Genomic DNA, 26,891 nt, shown 5'->3' on the forward strand with positions numbered 1-26,891 from the left:
CCTAATTTTATACTTGCAAGAAATTAGGTTATTAGTTTAGAGGGGCGAGAGCCCCACTGTAGTAATAACCAAAGTCCTGTCAGAGTGAATCACAAAAGTCATGAAATAAATCTGTGTTTAACCCTCTGGAAGCTTGGCATAAAAGCAGTCAGGATTAATTTATAGGCAATGTATTTAGAGGCAATGTACGCTTCTGCGACCCCTTCTGCAATATTGATAGTGCTGGCGCATATGTAGCGCCAGCGATATCATGAGAAGGCATTTCCATTGGAGCGTGGCTCCATGCAAGTGAGAGAATAATTTTGCCTCTGCGCCTGTGCAATAATAGGGGGGAACATCCTTTTCAACGCAACTTTTACCACGCAGAGCCTTTACGACGCAACTATTACAACGCATGTCATTACAACGCATAACGCTGGGGGGCGCTCTAGGATAGGCAATAGATTTAATTTACTATCCAACACCTTCCCTACTATCCACGGGGACTGGAGTTGGAATAGTAAATTAAACTATTCACTATCCAGCACCCCTTAACGCTATGCGTTGTAACAGCATGCGTTGTAAAAACTGCGATGTAAAGGCATGCGTGGTAAAAGCATGCGTTGCAATGTCATACATCCAATAATAGGGACATGGGCTCAGAGGCAAGCATACCCTTATGAGACACACTGAAAGTGAGCCACAAAAAAGTGTCACACTTTCAGTGCGTCTCCTAAAGGCAGCCTTCTGGAGGGGAGCAAATCTTTCTTTCTGCATCCTGCTCTTCTAAAATCCTATGTTATGTCTGCAATCAATATTGATTCATCCAGATGGGCAATTTAAAGCTCCAGAGAGTACCAGTTACTTGCTTAGGGTTTCTACTGGGATTTACATTCTTTTTCTTGAAATACCCTTCATGTTCAGCTTTTATATGTCCCCCTTCGTAGCCATACACATGGAGCGCACTATTAAAATCCATTAACATTGACATGACATTCAACTCTGGTAGTCAGTCACTCCCATCTATTGTTTAAAGTATTTCACAAGGTGCTACAATATTCATTGTGTATGGCACTATTATTTTGAAAGGAGCGTTGCAGGCTGTGTTGTCCAAGGGACAAGGTTAAGGAACCTAGGTTTTGTGAGTGTTTGCTCACTCGCAGTTTGAACCTTACCCCACTGAAAATCATTTAGAGTGCTTCCACATCACCAATTCTATTTTGCCTAACTCTGAAGTTAGGAAACTACATTATGGATACATTAAACTACCCCCACCCTATGTAATGAGGATATAGCAAGTCAGTGAAGAGTTCTGTGGTCAGATAGAGGAATGAGGCCGAAGGCCGAGAAACTTTGTAGGGTCATGGAACTCCAAGGCGACTTGCAATATCCTTATCATGTACAGTAGGGGATACTTTATTCCTTATAATACACAGCCACACCTTCACCTTTCCCACAAAAACCACTTAAATCTTTGGTGCAGAGTGCTTTCATATGAAAGAGAGAGCGTTTGTATACATGAAGAATAAAAATCTAATTTTTAGTGCTTAATTAAACCCATCTAAAAAGCTGTTAGATATTTGCTGCAAAAAGATATTACAATCGGTTTGAAAACGAGGTTACTCATAATGTGTAGATATACTCAGGCATTCTATTTTTTCTGTAATGACCTTAGTGTGCCAACAAAAAACATGTTCCTATAAATCGCTACTTTTTGCACATCACTGTTCCTGATCAAATATCAGAATAATGAAAAGCCAGTTTTCCTTTCCGCTGCTTTGTTTAAACTGCAACTGTAATGATAATCTGTGAACTGCCCGTCACATTGACTGCTGTCTGTGGCAGCAGGTATTACGAGATGACAACTGGACTGTTATGACACATTACCAGTGCTTAATTTGTGAAAGAAAGAGTGCCGGTTCTTGAAGGCCTGCTCAAAAGCTACTGGCCGGTGTAATTAAACATTGCACGCCAAATACCAAGGTCAGTATTCTTTAATCCTCTATCAGACATTCCCTGCACCTTTCTCTACCTTTTGTAGGCTACTGCTTTCTGTTTGTGATGGGTTTTCCCTCTTTGCTTCCTCTGTCTTTCCGATCTGCATGTTTTTCCTTCTCTTGTACTCAGTAAATACCCGATACGGAAAAATGAATGCAAAAATAAGTGCCAGTGACCCCGACTGGCAACGACTGGCTCAAATTAAGCACTGCTTATTATAGTTGAGCAGCTATGTAATTTTGTTGTTACTGATCGCAGCTGGGAATTTATACAGGGATTGCAGACTTCATGTATTATAATTATCTACCTACATTCAGGCTGGTACCTTAGTGGTTAGACTATGTTCCATTTAAATTTTACAAACCATTTAAAATGACTTGCGTGTCTCTAGTTTGTAAAAGCAAATCCTTAAATGGTCTTATTCTACACAAATTGTAGAAAGGGTGAACCTGATTAAGTTCTCTTAATGTCCTTACCCCATTTCGAGCTATTCTGATGTTGTTTGTACTCCTAGAAGTGACACATTGAAATCTAAAGAATTTCAGTGCACCACTTCTAGGACGCCATTGCATCAAAACCTTACGCCTGCCTCATGACAGATGCAAGGGTGACATAAGGATAGGCCTCCCCATGCATTGCTGGAGTTGTGTCATGCTTGCAACACACTCCAGCAATGCTGGACTTCTACAGTGACAGATACGTCAGGAATTCTGTCTTTCGTTGTGACATGAAGCGCCGTAAATTAATTACGGCACATCCATTGTGTCGCAAGGACGGCGCACTGAAAACTGTTGCATCGCTGTTTTGTCACAGCAATGCAACACTTTTCATAAATGAGGGCCTTAGAATATATTTTAAGGGGTTTGTAAAGAACATCAGGATCAAGACGTCCACTAATGACATATATTATCTTCTGCACTATTGACAGGCTGTGCCCAAGCATTTAAGAGGGAATGACCACCTTCTACAACCTGTGAGGGAGAAGTTGAAACAATATAATTGGCACATATCTCAGGCAACTCCAGAGCACAGAGTAGTTGCCACTGCCAGATGAAGTATATGATTATAGAAACACATGCTTAACAGGGCCCTCTTTTACCCATGAGACCACAAATGCTTTGCCAATAGGATCACACAATTCTGTCATCTAGTGATGCCACAATCCTGTCACAAAGAGCAGCAATGCAGTCTATGTTAGTTGTCATAACCTCCTCTTCAATAAGGCAACGCAGTGTCGGCCATTGTTGCAGAATCTCATCTTTAGTAAGGGCAATGAAATGTAAGTGATATCAAGAGGTCATCTCCAATAGGGCTATGAGGTATCTGCTAGTGATGCTAGAAGCTCATCCAATAAAGGGCAATGTACTCGCAGATACCTATGTGAGAAATTATTCACCAATAGGGGCAATGCAATCTTTCTTAGTGATGCCAAAAGCTCATCACTAATAAGGGTAATGAAGCTTTTGCAAGTATTGACAGAACCTCATCTGAAATCAGGGCAATGCAATGTTGATACAGGTGAAAGAAGCCCATCATCAATAGGGAAACACATTCTCTGCTTGTGATGTGAGAACACATATCCAGTAGGGAAAAAGTAGTCTAGTGATGTCAGGAGAGAATACCAGATGTTAAAAATGCATGATGTTTACAATGCCTGCATGTTCCATGGATATTTACGGTTCCCTGACAAAATATTGATGTGAAACATATAGGGCCCGATTCCGGTCTCGCATGGAAGGGCTCTTGACAGCATCCGTCAGCAGCGAGTCCGAGTCGCGTGTGCGATTTCCGACCGACTCTTCCCGCCGTACGAGCAATCAAGTTTGATGCGAATATCACCTTATGCTCTGAGCGACTGGTACCCATCAGCGAAAAAATATTGATGTTAAAAATATTGATTTATATATATACCGCCTTTTTCTTTTCTCTGTCCTCTACTAAGTGTATCCTGAGATAAGGACACTTTGTCAGTTGCAAACTGTGTATATATGATGAAATATGTAGTGATTTAATCATGCCATATCTCCGATCAATTAGACTTGTGCCTATACACGTACTGGTTTGGGTCTTCTCTACAATGTATACAGTATTATGTATCACTAGTATAAATGTGTAGTTGATCTATGAGATACCCATAAGGACAGAATTGAGTGAGGAAGAAATTGAGGGGCATATTAGCAAGAACCTCGTTAAAATTATCGCCGTCCTGCACATCTAACATGGGCTTCTATTAGAATTCTATAATGCATATTAGCAAGCCCATTATCGCCGTTTTAGCAGCAGTTTCCTGCCGCTAAAACGGCGATAATTTTAACGGGGTTCTTGCTAATATGCCCCTGAGTCTTTTCTCATGTTATGTTCTAACTTAGCCCGAGCGGGCAGCAATGTAACTGTGAGTATTCCCTCGCTGTGTTTTTAAATTTTTATAATTTAGTTTGAATAATCATTTTCGTTTCATTATTGTTGTGCTGATATAGTCTCTGCCTATACCAATGATAATTAGTTAATAAGAAAACGCACAGTCACTTCTGTTATGGTATATAGAAACTTATATGTCCATTAACCAGAATGGTTGCTGTAACAACCAACTCAAAGCCTCACTATATATTGTGAAAATCCATGGTGCCCTACGTAGTGATCAAGGCGGTTCGCCGCCGAAACGCGTCTAGGTCATTTGATGGACTAAAACTTTTTGTGTCATATCCCCACGGAGTCAGCGCCTGTTATTTGCAGGTGGCAGGATTGATAAATATATATATATATATATATATATATATATATATATATATATATATATATATTTATATATATTTCTATAATTATAGTAACTATTAAGTATATTGAATAACATTAATTAAGAAAATAAAGTGAATTTAATATACATTTTAACATATATAACAAATAAACTTCATTAAAGAAACCATGCATGCGCAATAATCAATATATATATATATATATATATATATATATATATATATATATATATATATATATATATATATATATATATAAATCCAGGGTTGCCTCAAAGCAATGAATTGCGCACTCAGGAATCCGTTTCAAAGGTGATTTTATTATTCACAGTTCACACGCTACGCGTTTCGACACAACTTGTGTCTTGGTCACACGTGGACCAAGACACAAGTTGTGTCGAAACGCGTAGCGTGTGAACTGTGAATAATAAAATCACCTTTGAAACGGATTCCTGAGTGCGCAATTCATTGCTTTGAGGCAACCCTGGATTTAATACTTGATTCGGCTCTTGTGGTCCGCCGAATTACTTGCGCCACCTGACATGGGAGGGAGGATCCCAGCAGGACCCTGCTTTGTTTCTTCATATATATATATATTTATATATATTTATATAATTATAATAACTATTAAATAAATTGAATAACAATAATTAAGAAAATAAAGTGAATTTAATATACATTTTAACATATATAACAAATAAACTTCATTAAAGAAACCATGCATACACAATAATCAATATATATATATATATATATATATATATATATATATATATATATATATATATGCATAACAATTAATAAACTATTAATTTTAATTTATTTTATCATTTTAAAATTATATAAAAATATAGACACATATATATTAAATATATACTGTTACTCATCCTCCTTGTAAATATGGCGTAATTTTTACTTAAGTGCGGATTTCGCAATTTTATTGCAGATCGTAAAATCACGATATGCTGGGGAGACTGAATAAACTATTTCTGAAAGAGGGGATTGAGTAAACAGAATAGTAGTTGCTATTAAGGATTGTCTTGAGTATATGTAGCGACTGTGTTGGATATATCTTTGTTTGAATACACTCAAGTATACTCATTTATGAAGGCATGCACAATTGCTCATTAACCTTCACGCCTACATGCTAAAGTTTAGCTCTGATTCCGCCTTTTGTGACTTAATACATGCTCCTGTAAATCATGTAGCATTTCTATTGTCTGAATTATTTTGCAGAGCTCCCTTGACTGCTTTATCTCCCATTTCATTTCCTTTAATACCTCTACAAGCTGGGATCCACACAAAGATGACTTTGTTGCCTTGACATATTACCATGTTATAGCCATCAATAATTCCCAAAGCCATTGCTGCACTGGTGATTGAAATTTCCAGGGTGATACCAAATGGCACATAAAAGATTTGAAAAAACTGACAGATTGTAAAGGTTGCACTTCAAAAATCTAATACAGCACCGCCAGGTCGTCAAATAACTCAGCAATTTAACACAATATGTAATCTTGCAATCTGACTCCTTTAATCCAAATATGTGAATGCCATGCTGCTGGGTGCTTCAGAACAGCGTTAAAATGCGACCTTCGCAATGTGTACTTATTCTCAGCAAGAACATTTAATTCAAATAAAATGTTTAGCTTATGACGTTTCTTTATCTCTGAAACTATCCTTTTTTCATTTCCTTGAAGAGCATGGCTAGATCAAATTTATGACTAGGATGATCAGATGTGCAAATTCCATGATGCAAAGGTGCCTGTCTGTTTTATGCAGGAAAAGATTTCTCGGGGATGCAGGGCAGCACATGCCGGGACCTCTCAACGCAAAAGTGCTTAAGCGTGTCACTTGTTCTAAAAGTTATTATAAGGCCATCAGCAGCAGTAGGTACTCGCTGCTTCACATCCATCGAAGCGAGAGCCTTGATCTTCATCCTTCCAACAATGTTTATGCTCCATCTTCCTTACCCTACCATTCACTTGTAAACAGCATACAATTAGAGTGATTTAGTCTATTTAGTCAGGCAGAAGGTCTGTTGCCAGAGAGTTAAATCTCTGTGCACTGCCACACTCGTGGTGAACAATTCACATATAGAAACATCAGTCAAGAAAGCACAAGATAGACGGCGCACAATACCAACACTCAATCCTTGTTAAGGGGTTAACAGGCTGCTTAATAGAACAGGTCTGTAAAATGTATTATGAAACCTCAGCAAGAGCTTTAAAAAACCTAAGCAACCTCACTAACACATTAAAACAAACAGAACACCCAACCCACCCCTGTAAGAAAACTTACACCCCAGGTGACCCTGTCCATCCCAACCTTGTACCTCAAATCCTGTACCGCTCTGAAATGTTTTCCACTGTCCAGTGTTACCCTTGCCCCTCCATCCCTTTGGTCTTTGGTCAATATCCCTGACCTCTCATTGCCCTGCCTTTCCGACCCCCTCCTATTCAACAAATGCCTTCTAGCCCATCAATAAGGAAAATCCACTGGTGTTTTCCTGCACCCCCTAAAGAACCATGAGTGCTATGCTCTAAAACTGAACCCCACAACCTTTCTCCTAATAGATCTGTAATTTTCAAACGTAAGCTCATGATGTAAAATTCGTTGCCCAAGGGAGACAAATGTACTATATCCGGCCTAAAAAGCGACCCATCTTCCTGCACACTGTCTACATGCCTCTCAGCTCCCTGTTTATCTTCTTCCTCTACTTCTCAATAGCCGCCTGATTCCTTACACCTCTCCAAAATCTCCTGGGCACTAATTTTGCCCATAGAATGTGTGTACCAGCCCACTTCGAATGAATCCTCTCTAAATTCATCTTCATGACTTTCAAAGAACCAATCCCCAATAAAGCAACCAAATCAATCTCCCCAAGAGGTAAAACTAACAAATCGGGACAAAAACCTCCTGACATTTTCTTAGAGTGTGTACCCAATAGCTCACCCCATCTCATCCCACTTTTTTCCAACCATCAAACCACTACTCGAGTTCTATCCAACCCAAGCTGCTGTCCAAAATGCCGTGACTCCGCCTGCTTTGTCACCCAACGCACCAAGGAATGACCCACAATCCACATAGTGGAAACACCGTTGCATGGCCCGGCAACATATTCCGCAAATGAAAAGACAACATTAACAACTTCCAATTAAAACAATGCATAAAAAACCCATAAAAGCTACTACAATATGTAATGCCTCAAACCAGGCCAGAATGAACATTACATTTAGTGCATTTAGACCTCCATTTGCCTATGTTCATTATCATGAACTCCGATAGACCTCTCTGTTTTGCCTCAGTAGCTATACAGGATCCGAAAAGAATGCATGCCATACTCTTTTGGGAGATACCCAACCCACCTAGAGCCAACCTCAGAATGGCTGAAAGCTTAGACCCATCTCATGGATGAAAACATGGCGTGCTTCGTTACTTAGAAAACAACAAAAGGAAAACCAAAATGCCATAGGACACACTGGTGAAGACTTTAGGGGGATAATGAGTGTGTTAACAACAGTTCTTTCATATCATTAGGCTGAATCCTTGCTCATATGGATTAAGTCAAAAGCCCATTTTATGTAGAAAAAGGCTCTTTATTGATTTTAGTAAAAGCATGAACAGCCGACACGTGTTTCGCCCCCTATGGCGATTCGCGCCAGGGCTTTTTCAAGGCTGTAAAAGATCAAAATTACATGTATGTATTTAATACAAGTTATCTGAAGACTGACCTTTGACCCCAATACCAGTGAATGAAGTGTTAAGGAGAAAGAAAAAGTGATTGGAATGAGGCAGAAGGACTGCAATTTCATTAGTCCATTACTTTCATGCAGAATGTGATATGCAGAAAGAAAGAAGGTGCTCTTTTAGAGATTTGTGATAGCACTTCTAAATTGAAGTTTCTGGCTGTTGATCAGTATAGGGAAGAGCCGTGATAACAAGCTTAGAGCATAAGAGAGGAGGTCAATACCAAAAAAGAAGAGACATTCACCTATGTGATTTTGATACTATAGTATTTTGAGGATTGTCTATAAGGCAAATGGGTGTAATTAAGTTTGCTATTAACCAGGTGAAATTCAGGAAATCAAGTAAGATAGAGCAAACCAATATGATTCCAAGTGATCAAATTCTCATGCCAGGAAAAGATAAAACAGAAAAGAAAAGAAAACTCGCAGGTGGTACTGCATACCTATTTACAATTCAGTTTGCTCATTGCAATTCTTCATCATTGTTTGTACTGTTTTCCAACAAAACATCCGGTTTTTCAAAGTATAGATCTGTTAATACAACATTTACATTTAAATAGAGTTTTATCCACTATATTCATGGGTTTGTATTCAAAAGCTTTTATAACAGAACCAAGTTCAATTTATACAATGTGAGCTATTGCTAAGTGGATTATTGTTTTATCTCTACGAAGATTAATAATAATAAAAACATTGTCTACATTGTAGCCTATTTACTATATTTAAGACAGATCAAATTAAGGGACAGAGCACAATGATGCTTGTAATTTGGTCAGTTTGAATTAGATTTCGGTGGCTTATGTCATCTTTGTTTTACACTTGAGAGTGTGGCATTTCAAAAAAAGGCGAGCACTGTTTTTTTAGACTAGTTCAATAAACATAGGTTAACAGTTGTGAATAGTCTTGGTTTCCTGACATGTAGGTCCCAGTATCTGGTCTCGGGAGAGTAAAAATGGCAGCAGAAATTGTTTGCTATCGGCGTGTTGCACAAATGCAGAAAGCAGGAAGGTCCGATATTTAGGCAGCGATACGGTCGCCCGGACACCGAGAAAGTCTTTCTAAGAGGAAGCCTGTCCATAAGAACCAGAGACTGCACTTACTTATGAGGGAAAATCCCTGAGTATCGTAGTCGGGGAGCCTGCAGGTCATTCCTTCCGCTTTCGCGTGTATGTTTTTGTGTGGTTGCGGTCTGCCTCTTTTGAACCGGAAGGAAAGAAGTGACCCGGAAAGCAAAGCCAATACGGTTTTACGGGAAAAGAATTGTTTACTTTATTTCTAGTAATTCGAATGGGCCGTGCAGGGTGTACGTTATAGGTTAAGCAGGCTCGATAGTTACTATTGTCTAGTCATATTGTTTTATTTATTTTCATTAGTGGTTCATCGATATTGTCTCCGGTTGACCTGGAGAAATATGACAGTATGGCATATTTAGTGTAGATCGACAACAGACTTATTCAGAAAGTTGGGTAGTGTTTTAAGTCTCCGCCATTTTTAGAACGGCGTTATTAAAGTTAGTTCAATATGTGAAAGTTTACAGTGGATAACACGGGTATTCGTGGGACAACGTATTATTACCGGGGTGGCAGTGGGAACAGTAACCATCGCTTCAATGTTATTGTCTTTTCGGGGGAAGTAAGCAAAGTTGCACCAAATAGTCTATAGCACTGCTGTGCAGGGCAAAGGTTCCCCGTATTCGGGTATACATATATGAACGCCAGTATCGGTATCAGTGTACATCAGATTTATGGATTGGGCAGTCCCATCACTTACTCTTTTATTGTACCTAGGATCAGTATATAACAAGGACATACGCAGGATTTTTAGCTAACATGTATTGGAAAGATGATATAATCATTTTAATGAGTCCAGTGCTTTCAATGTCTTTCAGTGGTTTTAAAGGGTATTTTGCTCATGATAGGATTCAATTCACAATCATAAAGTCCTTATATCAGAGTCCAGTTCACAGGCACAGTTTACTCCAGCCAATGGTGCCATTCGCGTTCTTGGTTTAGGCCCTTTTCAACTGTCTCCATCTCTATGATTAGTGAACTCTCTTCTCTTCGTAGGAGGCGGTCCAAATCACCACCACGTTTCGGAGTTTTTAATCTTTTTTTACCTGTAAAGGAAAATGTTAGGTGATGTCTGTGGTATTTCAAGAAATGTTCCACTAGGGATTGTCTGATGTCTGTTTTATGAATGTTCCGATAGTGTTCTTGAATACGAATTTTGAGAGGTCTCCTTGAGCTCCCAATATAATGTTGGCCACACGGACATGTTGCTGGGGGTCGCGTAACTAGTAAGCATGGAGGAGTCTCGTTCGTTATCGGAATTAACCAGACAAATCGCTCCACCAACTAAGAACGGCCATGCACCACCACCCACAGAATCGAGAAAGAGCTATCAATCTGTCAATCCTCTCCGCGTCCGGGCCGGGTGAGGTTTCCCGTGTCTTAGTTGGTGGAGCGATTTGTATGGTCCGTGTGGCCAACATTATATTGTTGTCCCACGAATACCCGTGTTATCCACTGTAAACTTTCACATATTGAACTAACTTTAATAACGCCGTTCTAAAAATGGCGGAGACTTAAAACACTACCCAACGTTCTGAATAAGTCCGTTGTCGATCTCCACTAAATACGCCATACTGTCATATTTCTCCAGGTCAACCGGAGACAATATCGATGAACCACTAATGAAAATAAATAAAACAATATGACTAGACAATAGTAACTATCGAGCCTGCTTAACCTATAACGTACACCCTGCACGGCCCATTCGAATTACTAGAAATAAAGTAAACAATTCTTTTCCCGTAAAACCGTATTGGCTTTGCTTTCCGGGTCACTTCTTTCCTTCCGGTTCAAAAGAGGCAGACCGCAACCACACAAAAACATACACGCGAAAGCGGAAGGAATGACCTGCAGGCTCCCCGACTACGATACTCAGGGATTTTCCCTCATAAGTAAGTGCATTCTCTGGTTCTTATGGACAGGCTTCCTCTTAGAAAGACTTTCTCGGTGTCCGGGCGACCGTATCGCTGCCTAAATATCGGACCTTCCTGCTTTCTGCATTTGTGCAACACGCCGATAGCAAACAATTTCTGCTGGCGTTTTTACTCTCCCAAGACCAGATACTGGGACCTACATGTCAGGAAACCAAGACTATTCACAACTGTTAACCTATGTTTATTGAACTAGTCTAAAAAAACAGTGCTCACCTTTTTTTGAAATGCCACACTCTCAAGTGCAAAACAAAGATGACATAAGCCACCGAAATCTAATTCAAACTGACCAAATTACAAGCATCATTGTGCTCTGTCCCTTAATTTGATCTGTCTTAAATATAGTAAATAGGCTACAATGTAGACAATGTTTTTATTATTATTAATCTTCGTAGAGATAAAACAATAATCCACTTAGCAATAGCTCACATTGTATAAATTGAATTTGGTTCTGTTATAAAAGCTTTTGAATACAAACCCATGAATATAGTGGATAAAACTCTATTTAAATGTAAATGTTGTATTAACAGATCTATACTTTGAAAAACCGGATGTTTTGTTGGAAAACAGTACAAACAATGATGAAGAATTGCAATGAGCAAACTGAATTGTAAATAGGTATGCAGTACCACCTGTGAGTTTTCTTTTCTTTTCTGTTTTATCTTTTCCTGGCATGAGAATTTGATCACTTGGAATCATATTGGTTTGCTCTATCTGACTTGATTTCCTGAATTTCACCTGGTTAATAGCAAACTTAATTACACCCATTTGCCTTATAGACAATCCTCAAAATACTATAGTATCAAAATCACATAGGTGAATGTCTCTTCTTTTTTGGTTGACCTCCTCTCTTATGCTCTAAGCTTGTTATCACGGCTCTTCCCTATACTGATCAACAGCCAGAAACTTCAATTTAGAAGTGCTATCACAAATCTCTAAAAGAGCACCTTCTTTCTTTCTGCATATCACATTCTGCATGAAAGTAATGGACTAATGAAATTGCAGTCCTTCTGCCTCATTCCAATCACTTTTTCTTTCTCCTTAATACTTCATTCACTGGTATTGGGGTCAAAGGTCAGTCTTCAGATAACTTGTATTAAATACATACATGTCATTTTGATCTTTTACAGCCTTGAAAAAGCCCTGGCGCGAATCGCCATAGGGGGCGAAACACGTGTCGGCTGTTCATGTTTTTACTAAAATCAATAAAGAGCCTTTTTCTACATAAAATGGACTTTTGACTTAATCCATATGAGCAAGGATTCAGCCTAATGATATGAAAGAACTGTTGTTAACACACTCATTATCCCCCTAAAGACCTTACTGTTTAAAACTCAAGAGGTCCAGAGTTTTTTTGAGTGTGCTTCTCTTATAAAAACTACGTGAAGACTGATATTGCCTTGGATTCTCCTTTGGACCACGCTTCCTTTCTAGACACACTGGTGAAGAGTTGATCTAACTTCCTGCCCTCCACCCAACTGCTCTTTTTTTGACTGAACCACCATATCTTAATTGCTTCCTTACATGCTATGACATTGGAACAAAGCAAACCCTCCCTGCCCCTTGTCCCCACCAATCCAGAAACCCAAAACGATGCAGCGAGTGCGAGGTAATTAGTTTTATTTATTTATTTGCTTACCTTACTCCTGCCGGTCATATATCCGACTCCAGTATCCCCCCACCCTGACCCTCCCCCGCCCCACCGTCCGCAGAACTCCCTCTGCGAGCCGCCACTGGAGTGTCCTCACATGTAGTGTTTGTAGTGTGACAGCTATCATCATATAGGAAGAAATAATGGCAGCAACAGCAGCAGTTTGCACTGTTGCTTTTACAGCTTCATCAGCCATGGAATTCTCTGTGATGTGTATTCCTTCATGCTGGTGACTCAAAGTGTGAATCACATGAGTCCATGGCAAGCATTCTTTTAGCTTGGGCACTTCTGACTCCAGTAGTTAAGATACTCATTCAAAGACTGGACACAATCATACAAATTACACACAATGAGTTTGGGGAACCCAGGATTCTGTATTCTCAAGTGTCAAAATTAGGGCTTTGAGTTGTGCAATCACCTAGTGACTACCTGTAGGTTTTTTCAGGGTGGAATTCTACCTTTAACATCGGTGCACGCTGCTGAGTACTGGTGTTTTGTCCCTACGGCCGGCTGTGTAGAACAGAACCATCAGTATAAATGATGTAATCATACTGATCAAGAGGCATGAATTAATTAGGCAAAGGGTATTCAAATCTGTATGCGTATGTTTCTAGTGTAGAGTCAAATAAGTAGTCTACATCTATTGCGGTGAGAGAGTTGGACCACTGTATCCATCTTGGTTATAATGCTTTTGCATTAGGAAAGCAGGCTTTTGTGACAGCCTTCAAGGCCAGCACTGGAGTCAAAGCAATTATTCATTTCCCCTGAGCCAATGCTCTCTCTCGCACCACAGCAGTCTATACCACTATCAGAATCTTTTCTGTCAGTGTAAAACACATTTCTGCATTGTTGTATTAATTTGATTTTTATGCAAATGGTACAGTGTCACCTTCATCAAATGTAATCTAAGTATACCGTGATGATCCAGCAATTATACGGATCACCAGGTTTGTTGTGTTTACTCATGTGTGTAAGTGTTTCGAAGCTAGCATGTCAGCTTGTACTGAACTTAACACCTGTGTGTATTTAGTTGTCCAGTGTGTACTTGAAAAGTCTGGATGAATCAAGTTGTAGAATGGTTCAACCCATTCTGTGTAATCTGGAATGTAAATTCTGCCAAAATTTAGGAATCCAAATATCGATTGAAGTTTCTTCAATGTGTTTGGTGGTTGTAAGAGCGCACACTTCTTTAAGAAGTGTGTTCCAAGGCTTTTACCTTCACTTGACAGCTCATACCCCAAGAATGGGACATTGAGGTGGGCCATTTTCAATTTCTTAAAATTAATTTTATAGCCCATGTGAGCAAATCCTAGAACTATATGATAAACTCACTCTTCTCAAGTGTGCAAACATTTCATCATCTGTCAAATATATGTAATCAATACAGGACAATGCCTCTTTGTCAAATTATTTTAGAAGTTCTGTGACCCATGTTGAGAACAACCTCTGGCTATTCTTATACCCTTGACAGAACTGTTTTTGAGAACCAAGTGCACTGAATACTGTCAAATACCTGCTTTCAGATGTTATCATTTGGCAGAAAAATTCATTTGGGATGTTTAATGTGGTTTTCTATTTTTTATGCACTATGTTGTACTCTAGTCACACGCTATGCGTGTTTTGAACAGTAAATGTACGTGATGCTGTGTTCAGATATCTGTAATCTAACACTAAACAATATGAATGGTCAGGTTTCTTTACTGGAAACAAAGGATTATTCAAAGGGGAGGTGCAACTTTCTATCTCACCTTCGTATTCAAGGTATGTGAGTATCTCTCTGACTTGTTTTTAGCTTACTTTTTAATGGGTATTGTCTTTACAGTTGTGGGGTCGAACTCACAGGTATCACGTGATAAAGAAATCCATCATCCCACCTCACATGTATGCAATATAAAGCAGGAGCTAGCACTAATGCCCACTCCTTGCCATATGAATGTTTTACTGGGTCTTGAACGAGATCGGAAGAGGCAGGTAAAATGACTGTTTCTCCTTCTGGGCAATCCATCACAAATTCAAGTGGCCAACCCTTATCAGCCAAGAGCATATTGTAGCCAATTGCCAAAATCCCCCAAAAGAGAACAATAATGTACCTTTGTAGGCCCACCTCCAATTGAAGGTGCATTTCATATAATCAATGTGGGATGCTCACTCTCATGTCCTGTGTTTCCATCTGGATATAGTCACTCAACGCTACTGTCACTAGACATTCCATCAGATTCTGGCAAACTATCATGAGGTCTGCCATGCTATCCAGCATGGTCAGAGCCTACTCCCTCTCAGAAGCTGTATCCTTGATATCCGCAGCATGCTAAACTTTTATGCCAGCCTTTTTCTTCTTTTTGAATTGAGGCTTTGACTGTTTATGCTTGTCTTCCATTTTTATCATGTTGTTAGAAGAGCGTTGTGAGTCCTTCTTTATTTTCATATACTCTGATCTGACCGTCCACTTATCTCCGAGCATTTTTCAGATAAATCTTGAAATTAATGAGAGGAATGTGTATCAGTATTGTGATACTGTTAGGCATCCTAACATTATCACAGTTACGCAAATTATAGCATTTTTCATTGGACTCCTGTTGAGGAGATCCACCCTGTGGTTTAATTATTTCTTTTATTTTCTTACTATACCACTTCTTCTTAGAAGATTCAGGCATTTGATTGATTTAACCTTTTCAGAATTACTCTTAATTTGTGGTTTGCTAGGTCTAGCTCCCAAATTATCTCTACAGGTTTCCTCAATAATTTTTGGTAATTCGCGCTCCTGGTCTCCCAGAGCCAAATTCATGAGTCACTGGCATTTGCTGCTTCCCCTTCAATCAATCAATCAATCATTTGCAAAGCGTCCTACATACCCTTGAGGGTCTCAAGGCACTGGGGTGGGGGGGTGCTACTGATTGAACAGCCAGGTCTTGAGTATCCTCCTGAAGGTCAGCAGGTCTTGGGTCTGTCGTAGGCTCAGTGGGAGGGTGTTCCATGTCTTGGCTGCGAGGTGGGAGAAGGATCTCCCACCGGTGGTTGTTCTTCAGATGCGCGGGATGGTGGCGAGTGAGAGGTCGGCGGAGCGTAGCTGGCAGTTGGGGATGTAGAAGGGGAGCCGTCTGTTGAGGCAGACTGGGCCAGTCTTGTGGAGTGCCTTCGTGTGCGTGGGTGAGGAGCTTGAAGGATATACTCTTGTTGATGGGGAGCCAGTGCAGGTTTCTCAGGTGGGGGGTGATGTGGCCGTGGCATGGTACATCGAGGATCAGTGGTGCCGAGGCGTTTTTGATGCGTTGTAGTCATTTGATGAGCTTAGTTGGGGCTCCCGTGTAGAGGGCGTTTCCGTAGTCGAGTCTGCTGCTGACAAGGGCCCGGGTGACTGTCTTTCTTGTATCTGTTGGGATCCATCTGTGGATCTTGCGGAGCATGCGGAGGGTGTTGAAGCAGGAAGAGGAGACGGCGTTGGCTTGCTTGGTCATTGAGAGCGTTGAGTCGAGGATGATTCCCAGGTTGCGTGCGTAGTCGGTGGGTGTCGGGGCTGCCCATAGTGCCGTCGGCCACCAGGAGTCGTCCCAGGCTGAAGGGTTGGAGCCGAGGATGAGGACCTCCGTCTTGTCCGAGTTCAGCTTCAGACGGCTGGTCTTCATCCAGTCGGCGATGGCCTTCATTCCTTTGTGGAGGTTGGCTTTGGCTGTGATGGGGTCCTTGGTGAGGAAGAGGATCGGCTGAGTGTTGTTGGTGTAGGAGATTATGTTGAGGTCATGCAGTCGGGCTACGTGTGTGAGCGGGGCCATGTAAATGTTAAACAGCGTCGGGCTGAGGGAGGATCCCTGGGGTACGCCGCAGATGATCTTGGAGGCATTGGAATGGAATGGGGGAGGTGGACGCTCTGGGTTCTGCCAGAGAGGAAGGAGGTGGTCTAATCCAGAGCCTTGTCTCGGATCCCTGCAGCGTGGAGGGGTGCGCGTAGTGTGCAGTGGCAGACGGTGTCAAAGGCGGCAGAGAGGTCTAGGAGGATGAGTGCTGCGGTCTTGCTGTTGTCCAGCAGGATCCTGATGTCGTCGGTGGCGGCGACGAGGGCAGTCTCGGTGCTGTGCTTGCTGCGGAACCCTGACTGGGAAGGTTCCAGGATTCTGTTTTCTTTGAGGTATTGAGTTAGCTGTCTGTTGACGGTTTTCTCGATGACCTTGGCCGGGAAGGGGAGCAGAGAGATGGGCCGGAAGTTCTTGAGGTCTCTTGGGTCTGCCTTAAGTTTTTTGAGTAGGGCGTTGTTCTCGGCGTGTTTCCAGATCTTTGGGAAGGTCGCGGTCTCGAGGGAGGGATTGATGACGTTGTGCAGGTGGGTTGCGATGGTGCTGCTTGCTCTGTTGAAGACGTGGTGCGGTAATGGGCCCAACGGAGAGCCGGAGTGGATTGAGTGCATGGTCTTTTTTTTTTTCTTTTTTTTTTGCAGAGTTTTATAAAGCGCGAACTAGACCCGAACCTAATCAGGTATCAGAGCGCTTTACATAGCACCAGTTACGTTACATGAGGACGGACACACATTCATTTTAGGCACGGGGAGATTAAGTGATTTGCCCAGAATCACAGGAGGTTTTTGGCGTCGTTACCGAGACTCGAACCCAGATCCCCAGGTCCGAGATCGAGCGCCCTAGCCGTTAGGCCAAATCCTCTCCCCCAAGAGGTCTTGATGGTGTCATCGATGCTCACGCTGGCCCAGGCTAGCAGGAGGTCTTGATCGATGGTGTACGGAGGGTCTGTTGAGTTGCTGTCTATTGGGGCTGTCTGGGTGTTGAAGCTGTCATGGATGTCTGCTATCTTGCGGTGGAAGAAGGTGGCGAGGGAGTCACACAGGGCTTGTGATGGCGGGATGTCGTTGATGTTGGAGCTGGGTTTGGAGAGTTCCTTCACAATGTTGAAGAGCTCCTTGCTATTGTGTGCGTTGTTGTCAAGGTGGTCTTTGAAGGAGGTCCACTTGGCCGCCCTGATGAGGTGGTGGTGGTTGCGGATGGCGTCCTTGTGTGCTGCGTGGCTGTCCGGAGTTTGTTCACTGTGCCATTTCTTCTCTAGTTTCCGGTAGGCTTGCTTGGAGGCTAGGAGTTCTGGGGTGAACCAGCTGGCCCTCTTGCTGGTGTCCCTGCGGGGGGTTTCTTCAGCGGGGCAAGGGTGTTGGCGCAGTCCTCAATCCAGCGTCTGAGGCTCTGGGCAGCGTCATCGGTGTTGGAGTGTGCAGTGGGTGGGCTGAGAGCGACGTTTGCGTGTAGTTGGTCTTCCGTGATTTTGCTCCAGCAGCGGCGGGGATCTGTTGGGTGCAGTGGTGTGTGGTGGGTTTCTGGAAGGCGAAGTGGATGCAGCGGTGGTCGGTCCAGAGGAGTTCGGTGGTGTGGCTGATGGAGACGTACGGGCCTGAGGAGAAGACTGGGTCGAGCGCGTGGCCGGCGGAGTGGGTGGGTGTTGTGACGAGTTGCTTCAGTCCGAGGTTGGCGAGATTATCAATCAGGGTTGTGAAGTTGTTGTCGTTTTTGTTCTCAAGGTGAAAGTTCAGGTCTCCGAGGAGGATGTAGTCGGTGGAGGTCAGGGCGTGCATGCTGATCAAGTCGGCGATGAAGTCGCTGAACTGGGGGTGGGGTCCGGGGGGTCGGTAGATGAGGGTGCCTCTGAGGGTGGAATTAGGGTCTGTGTGGATCTGGAAATGCATGTGGTGCTGAGCGCGTCGACGGTGCTAGTCGAGACCCTGATGCTGTTCTTGTGGATGATGGCGATTCCTCCTCTGACTCCGTTGGTGTGGTCTCTGAGGGTGATCTTGTAGTCGTCTGGGATGGCTATGGCGATGTTGGGTTACGAGGAGTCATTAAACCAGGTCTCTGTCAGGAAGGCAACGTCCGGGGATGTTGTGTCGAGGGGGTCCTAGGGCTCGACGGCATGCTTGCATACGGAGCGGGTGTTCAGTAGGATGCATCGGAGGTGGTTGGTGTCTTTCTTGGCGGGTGGTTTGTCGGCTCTGAGGCTGGTGTAGCTGCAGTTCCGGCAGGTGAAGGGGCAGTGTGTGTGTTTCGGGGCGGCCTTGAAGCAGGTGTGGCCCCGTCTGGAATTGAGAGCGTGCAGAGTGCTGTGTCGTAGTGGCGGCGGTCGCCGTGGCGGGTGCGGGGGCCAGGGGTCCTGGGGCTGGACACTGTCCAGGCACGGTTGGACGCAGACAGACTCACCTTAGGCTCGCCTTAGGCACGCCTTCTGCGCGCCAGCGGCTGGCATATATGGGGAGGTGGGAGGTAGGAGCAGCTGGGAGGCGGGAGGCGGGGACAGCGAATGGGCAGTGGGCAGTCAGGGGGCCGGGCCGCAGGGGAGGCAGCGGTGAGGGCGGTGAGGGACAATGAAGGTAACAGGAGGAAAACGGGGCACAAAAATCGAGGGGAAAACGAGTGACACAGAGGGCAGAAGGGCACAAAAAAATGAGTGGAATGGAGGGCACAAAAAACAAGGGAAAAACGAGTGGAAGGGGGCAGGAAGGCACAAAAACCGAGGGAAAAACGAGTGGAACAGAGGTCAGAAAGGCAAAAAAACTTGGGGAAAAACAAGTGGAACAGAGGGCAGAAAGGCACAAAAAAACTCGGGAAAAACGAGTGGAACAGAGGGCAGAAAGGCACAAAAAACGAGTGGAACAGAGGGCAGAAGGGCACAAAAACAAGGGAAAAACGAATGGAACAGAGGGCAGAAAGACACCAAAAATGAGGGGAAAACGAGTGGCACAGAGGGCAGAATGGCACAAAAAATGAGGGAAAAACGAATGGAACAGAGAGCAGAGAGTCACATAAAACGAGGGAAAAATAAGTGGAACAGAGGGCAGAACGGGCAGAGAGGCACGGGGCAGCGAGGGGAACAGAAGGGAAAACCTGGCAGAGACACGGGGGCAGCGAGGGGTACAGAAGGAAATACCGGGCTGAGAGAGCACGGGGACAGCGAGGGGAACAGAAGGAAGACAAAGGGGCACAGACCACGTACAGGCAGCGGGGGAAGACAGACAACAGCAGTCACAGACACAACAATGAAATACAGGCGATACAATAAAAGCAATAAAGCGGAAGATGAACAAACCTACGGCCTACCACTGGCCACCAGGGATGAGGGGCAGGTGGTAGCCGCGGGTGGTGGAGAGCCTTGAATGTCCTCAGCAGCTGCAGCTGGGGTAGTGAGGCACAGGCAATGCTGTGCAGGGAGGGAGCAACCTACCTGGTGGGGTCAAGGGTCGCTCTTTAATGTTACCTAAAATTACGGTGAATACTGTGACAAAAGTGCTGATCAATTTCACCCCAATACCAGGACAGGGGCTGCCCCATACTCATTTTGAATCTGTTTAGACACCTCTGGCAAAAGAACTAATGAGGGTGTATCATGTATTGTGGTATATACTCCAGCAAATACTGGGTCCCAAAGTGGTGCAGTCCTCTAACTGGGTACCCATGCCCAGTTATAGGACTAAGTAATATTGCAAGAATTCCATGCTTTTCCTGGGGACCCGTATGGGGAAACACTGCTTCAAGCTGACTTGTTTTTTGTGGAATCCAGAACAGAATTTCCTCTTGTCTGATGGGAACTTTACCCATAACTGCATTGATCATTTGTAGGCTTATGACTGTCATGTTTGCTATGTTTGGATGTCATGTGTAACTGACTACAATTGGCCACGTTCCTCCCTCAGTCCTAAGGGGACCTGGTCTAACTTTTTCTCTAGAGTGTGGCAGGGCGCCTTCAAACCAATGTTCATGTTCTTGGTAAGTTAATGGTATTTCTAAAGCTTCATAAGCTATATAGTTGTTTGGAATCTCAGTTGCAGTATGAATGTGAAACAGCCCTGATCGGTTGTTTGCTGCTGGGAATGGAACCCATGAATAGAATACCTCTGTCCTAAATGCTTTGTGAGCCTCAACCACAAAGGTAACCTCGTCACCTATGAGTGTAAGGTTGTGTTGGAGCAACTTCAAAGTAACTGCATGTCTGCAGTTTTCAGGTATGCTTAGGGCTGCTGGGTCAGCCATAAGAATATGTTGAATTCAGACACGGTTCAACTATGGGGAAATACTTTGAAAGGTTAAAGTTTGAACTACCTAGAGCTGATACCTAGGGTTTATCTACTCAACTGAGGAGGATTTTTTCCTAACACCAACGATGTCTCCTGTTAATAGGTGAGTAGCGGTCTTCGGGTATACAAAGGAAACCACTCTGGCGATGTGGCCTAATGGCTAGAGTGGTCAACCTTGGAGCTGGGGAACTGGCTTCGAGCCTCAGCAGGGACGCTCAACATCCTGTGGTTCTGGGCAAATCTCTGTATCTCCCTGTGCCTAACAAAAATGAATGTGTCCATCTGTAACACAACTGGTGCTCATTTAAAGTGCTCTGATACATTCGGGTCTAGTTCACGCTCTATAACTCTCCCCCCAAAAAATAAGAACCCAAGCTAGAACATTGGCTGCCCTATGCCATATGGCTTATACCTCCCCGGTAAAACTGTGCGTTTATTGGACAACATAGATGTCAGGTTTGTTTCAGACTGGTTCCGTGCACACCCTCAGGATATGTTGGCCTTTGGCCCTGCTAGCTCACAGTGCATCATCTGCACCTCTTACAGGGTAACAACTGTATGTTGTACCTCATAACATGACAACCCTGAATCCCCAAGGAAATCGTGGGAACAAATCAAGAACCCTTTTGTTTGGTTACTCTTCCATACCCAAAGAAAAACACAAGACATACTCAGCAATGCATTTTAATATTTATTGAAGAAATGTACTTCTTGTATAAATTTCACATGCTGTGTTGATCAGTAGAATGAAACAGATTAGCGTATTTGCATTACGAGAACAGTGAACAAAATGAAAAAGATTAACCATTGTGCTAGAGTAGTGAATATATGCTGTCATATACACACTGTGTTTTAAGGTACTCCTCCTAGCATTTCCTAACCTAGGTGCCTAGAGTGGGTGATCTGCCCAATCCCTGTTGGGTGGACTAACTCCCCATTACCTGTAGGTAAGTGCCATCAGGGTGCCTGTCTTGGTCGTAAGCTGGACATGCCTCTTCAAAGCGTTAAACATAAATAACTTGGCTCAAATGCCTTCATACAGCAACCTCTCAGTATCAATTAAATGCTCCTCTCTCTTTAACAAGGAAGCAATGCTGTGTATATAATAACAACACCCATGCTGCAATGCCGAAGCCTCAGCGAGGCTGTAATTGTTTAATCTATTGTGACAACTTTGTTGCCTACCAGACAACAATATGAAACAACATTTGTGAAAATGTACGTTATCCCTTATACAGAATGTTCAAGGTGTCGTGATAGTGTGCCTACAAAGTGGAATTGTAAGCAATGCAGTTTCAGAGAATATTATCCTGCACAGACACGTAAACAAATCTATGTCAAAAGTTACTGTGTAAAAAGAAGGCAACTTAGGAAAAAATGAGCATGTAAAATGATGGTGTTTCTAACCAGGCCTATCCTAACCATGTGCCACGTTTGTAGTACTGCAAAATGTACTGCAAAGTGTAAGCTTTGCCTATAATTATAAGTGCAGAGTTGTGTGGATGTTAGTAGTAAATGTGGGGGCGACACAGGAGCGTGGGAGGGGCAGACTCACTAATAAAGGGGATGAGATTAAGGAGGAGTAAGAGGACCATGGAGGAGTTTAGGGAGGGACATCACACACCCATACAAGAGTAAGCCAATTGCTTTATTCTGGGGTGAAGACATGTAACTTACACTTTTGTAGTAAGTTTGCATTTGGAGATTGTGATTACAGAAATTAGTAAACTTACTACTACGTGTAAACTTACTTAAAAGATAACTTACCTTTGTCAATCAGGCCCCTTATGTTTAATATGTTCGATTTTTGACTTTAAAGCATAATGATATTATTTATAGACATGTATTTAAGTGAATTCACTCACAGTGGTGTGCATAGCAAGGCTTTAATCACAACAGTAGGGTATTACACCGTCAATTTGACTTTATTTGAGATATTCTGTAATGAGTTATCGGTACAAGTGGTGTTGGGTAACAGTGCACAAATTCTGAACATGTTTTGTTTTGTTAAGACTGATGGTATTGCGGTAATTTAACTTGGAGTTGAAACGTTTTATCTGGGATGTATTGTAAGTAAATGAAATCCTAAGAATGAAGGAAGTTGAATAAACTGTGCATTGAATAGAAAGTATGGAGCATTTTCTTTGGATGCAGGAAAACATCCATCAAAACATGTATAAGGAACTTTATTTGAAAAACTGGATCAGATTCATATACGTGCTTGCAGGAATTAGACAGACTCCCCCAGTATTTTGTTACATTGGTGGTGAAGTGTAACTGATGATGACACTGGAACTAAAAGCACATAACGCTAAATCATTTTTTAAAATTAAGCTCTGATCCTCATCTTGAGGTAAACAAACATTATTTTTCTATAATATACGTGGTCATGTGTCCTTTCAAAATGCCCTTGACAAGTGTCCTTGGGCCAGATGTATCAAAGGGTTTTATCCATACGGTGTCTATGGGAAAATGTGTTTATACATATGCCCCCTAGATCTCATATAGATCAGTGTCACTTATTATCATGAACAAAAAAAAGCCTAGCGTAAATACCATATCAGCCAATGTCACATTTTAAGCAAATGTATTCATGAGATTTTGTAGGAATATAATGTAGCTCCTCACATGGAACAGCTGGTTACAGTGAGACTCAGTGAGGGGTTGCTCGCAGTCACAACAGGCAGGCTGGGCCTATATACTGCTGCCGGCGTGATCATTGTTTATCAACTCACTTAATCTGCATAATCTGATTATTTACTCTGTCAACATGCATACTATTCCAGATTTGGTCACCCATTCTTTCTTTAGAAAAACACAATCAAGAATGAATCAGGTGTGTGCAAAGCACAATATCTTTGGCAAAGAGGTGTCATTGCCTGTAAAACAGATTGTGACTGTACCTTCAGTGTGGTAAGATATGCTGTACACTTGTGGACAATGTATAAAAGGAATGTTGCTAAAAACAACAACAAAAAAATGTGTTGAAAAAAATGCCGGACTTCAAGGAATTCCATATGTGCATGAGGCATGACTTTGCATGGACGCTGATACAACAGAATGCCTGGGGTAGCATTATGCATCCTTGGCCTGAATGACATCACAGTAAATATGTCCTTTGACCATTAATCTTCTAGGAAGTGATGTCACATGATCTTAATCATGGTGACATCACAATGAATAATATTGCTGGAGTTCCATAATAACTGCATAATAACTATAACATCACAACACGGACAAATGTCTGTTTGAGATACCACCTGTATTATAGTAGTAGCATGATAAGCCAGAGAAACGGTACTTTGTTCTCTTTGTCTTTTATGAAAATATATGTGTTAATAGTCAGTCTAGGGCAGGGGTCTTCAAAATGTTGGATGCCGAGACCCCCCGTAAACATTTTCAGGTGTAAGGACCCCTCTTGACAAATATTTCCAAACCCATAGGCAGAATCTACATATTTATCAAACTCCAGCCCTGGTCCAGGCAGCACAAGTTTTGGTCCCAGAGCAGAAGTGGGCAAAAAGCCTGGATCCATGTCTCTGCCACTGCCACAGGTTAACAAACGGTTTCCTAAGCCTACATACTCAGTGCTTTAAATTGTTTACAACTCCAGCACATCCACTTGACCAAATTCTCACGAGTAGGAGTGCCGAGCTGCAATGGGACTTGTATATAGTGTTTTATAAATAAATTATTCTATTATAGAAATTGGCAAAAGTGAAAAACATTTTGGGGCAGATTTACAAGCCTGTTGCGCCACTTTTGCGTCACTTTTAACATGGGAAAAGTGATGCAAAAGTGGTGCACGGGGCTTGCAAATCTGCCCCTCCATGTACGAATGTTTTTTCTGTTCTTGGTAAATTTAATTTGTTGTTGAACTGTGACATTCTTAACTTCCTGGAGTTTTATTCACAGCTGCACTTGATAGAACTATTTAAATGTAAGGAATAGACAGAGTGGGGACCAAGGGGGTACTGGAACCTGAAAAAAAACTAAGCCTCAGTAACCAGTTTACAAAGACATGTAAGTATGCAAATGGTCTTTAACGACCTATCAAAAACTCGGGTATGGCGGACATAAGACTCCAGACACTGCCCAGCCGAATACACAACAGCTCGAGCTGCATTGCAGCAGCCCGGGCTGAGACACAGACAGGGAGGAGGGGGGCTGAAGCCCTTGTAGTTGTATGGGCCTGGGCAGAAGTGTGACTGGGAATGCTCGACCCCCTTTGTATCACTCCATGCCCCCATGGGGGTCGCGCCCCACAGCTGGAAGACCCCTGGTCTAGGGTATATTGCAATGAGAAATGTATTGATGAATCAAATGGGAGAAACACGAGTGGTTACGTCTAAATGTATTAATTGATATAGGAAAACTCAGTCTGTGGAAGAATCCATCTGGAAACAATGGATTGAGTTGCTCAAGGTTCTCCAGAGTTATGTTTTAATATTGGTTGTTTAGTCAATACCTTTTTTAGTATGTATAACAGAATTATAAAGACAATGGTCCTGCCTAAAGACTGCACCTACTGACTCTTTTTGATATCTATTGGATAACCATACAATAAACTAAGCACATACTCATGATAAAATCTAGATTGAACCTATTGTGCATAAAGCTGGAAGATCCAAAGAGTATCTAAAGAGAGAAAAGGTGTGGAAACAAACTTTGAAAGCTGTAAGTTAATGTCATATAACTTTGATTTAACATTATGCAGGAAGGATGCTAGATATGTTTATGTGCATTATCCAGATGAAAATAGTTTACCTTGTTGTTAGTTAAGAAAAAAAATAATAAAGTGAGAAGATGGATGTTAAAATTAAGAATGGGACAGATAACTAGTCAGATAAAATGGAGTCTTATAACATTAAAATTAAGGTACTTGCTAAGTGTCCATTGTGTAATAAGAAACCTTTATCCTTACAGCACCTTATCTTTATTTACATGATGTTGTACTTTGAAGGGGGAAACCTTGTTATTACCTATTATTGGGATGTTAAACACTTGTCAAATGTAATTGATGTTAGAATGCATAATGACATGCAAGAATATAACACTCTGTAAATAATTATGATCATTCTCTGGAACAATATTCCAGAAACTAAATGTTAAAATGGATATTGCATAAATATGAGGTATATATTCGGATACATATGTTTTACTTAATAGACTATTATTACATTTCAGAGTTAAAAAAAAATGCTTTTATATCTATTGTTTAGAAAAAAATTAGCTGCTAATGGAAATAATACATTTGTTTTTAAGAATTATGAAAGTGTGAAGGAATGGGAATGATTGTAAGTATTTTATTACTTTTTATGTTTGTTTTCCACTACTGAGATAATTCAAACCGTAAAAGAATAAACCCAAAACTTGATATCAAGAGTATATTGACTATGAACTATGTTATAGGTCGAAATGAACCCGTATTATTAATAATAGTAATGTATATAAATCAATTCTGATTTAAGATAATTTGAAAGGCACTATTACTCTAGTGAAGCTCAAAGATGAAGGTTTTATTTAAACATTACATTTTTCATGCACTTACAATAATGGAACATTTAACAGCTTGTTTAAAAATGTTAGATTTTTTAGTGAATGTTTTATTTATTAAGCAGAGTGAACATTGCACTGGTGATTTCTTTTTTTTTATATATATAATTTAATTAGTAATGTCCTATCCCGAGGGAAGCTACAGAAAGTA

The 26,891-nt window shown here is 41.9% G+C and overlaps 1 pseudogene; it reads right to left on the reverse strand.

Annotated features, from left to right (window-relative positions):
- LOC144828228 (uncharacterized) overlaps window positions 1-26,891 on the reverse strand; it is a 59,018-nt pseudogene that overhangs the window by 884 nt on the left and 31,243 nt on the right.

The sequence above is a fragment of the Lissotriton helveticus genome, chromosome 4_1 (genome assembly GCF_964261635.1).
Source record: "Lissotriton helveticus chromosome 4_1, aLisHel1.1, whole genome shotgun sequence".
Classification (NCBI taxonomy): domain Eukaryota; kingdom Metazoa; phylum Chordata; class Amphibia; order Caudata; family Salamandridae; genus Lissotriton; species Lissotriton helveticus.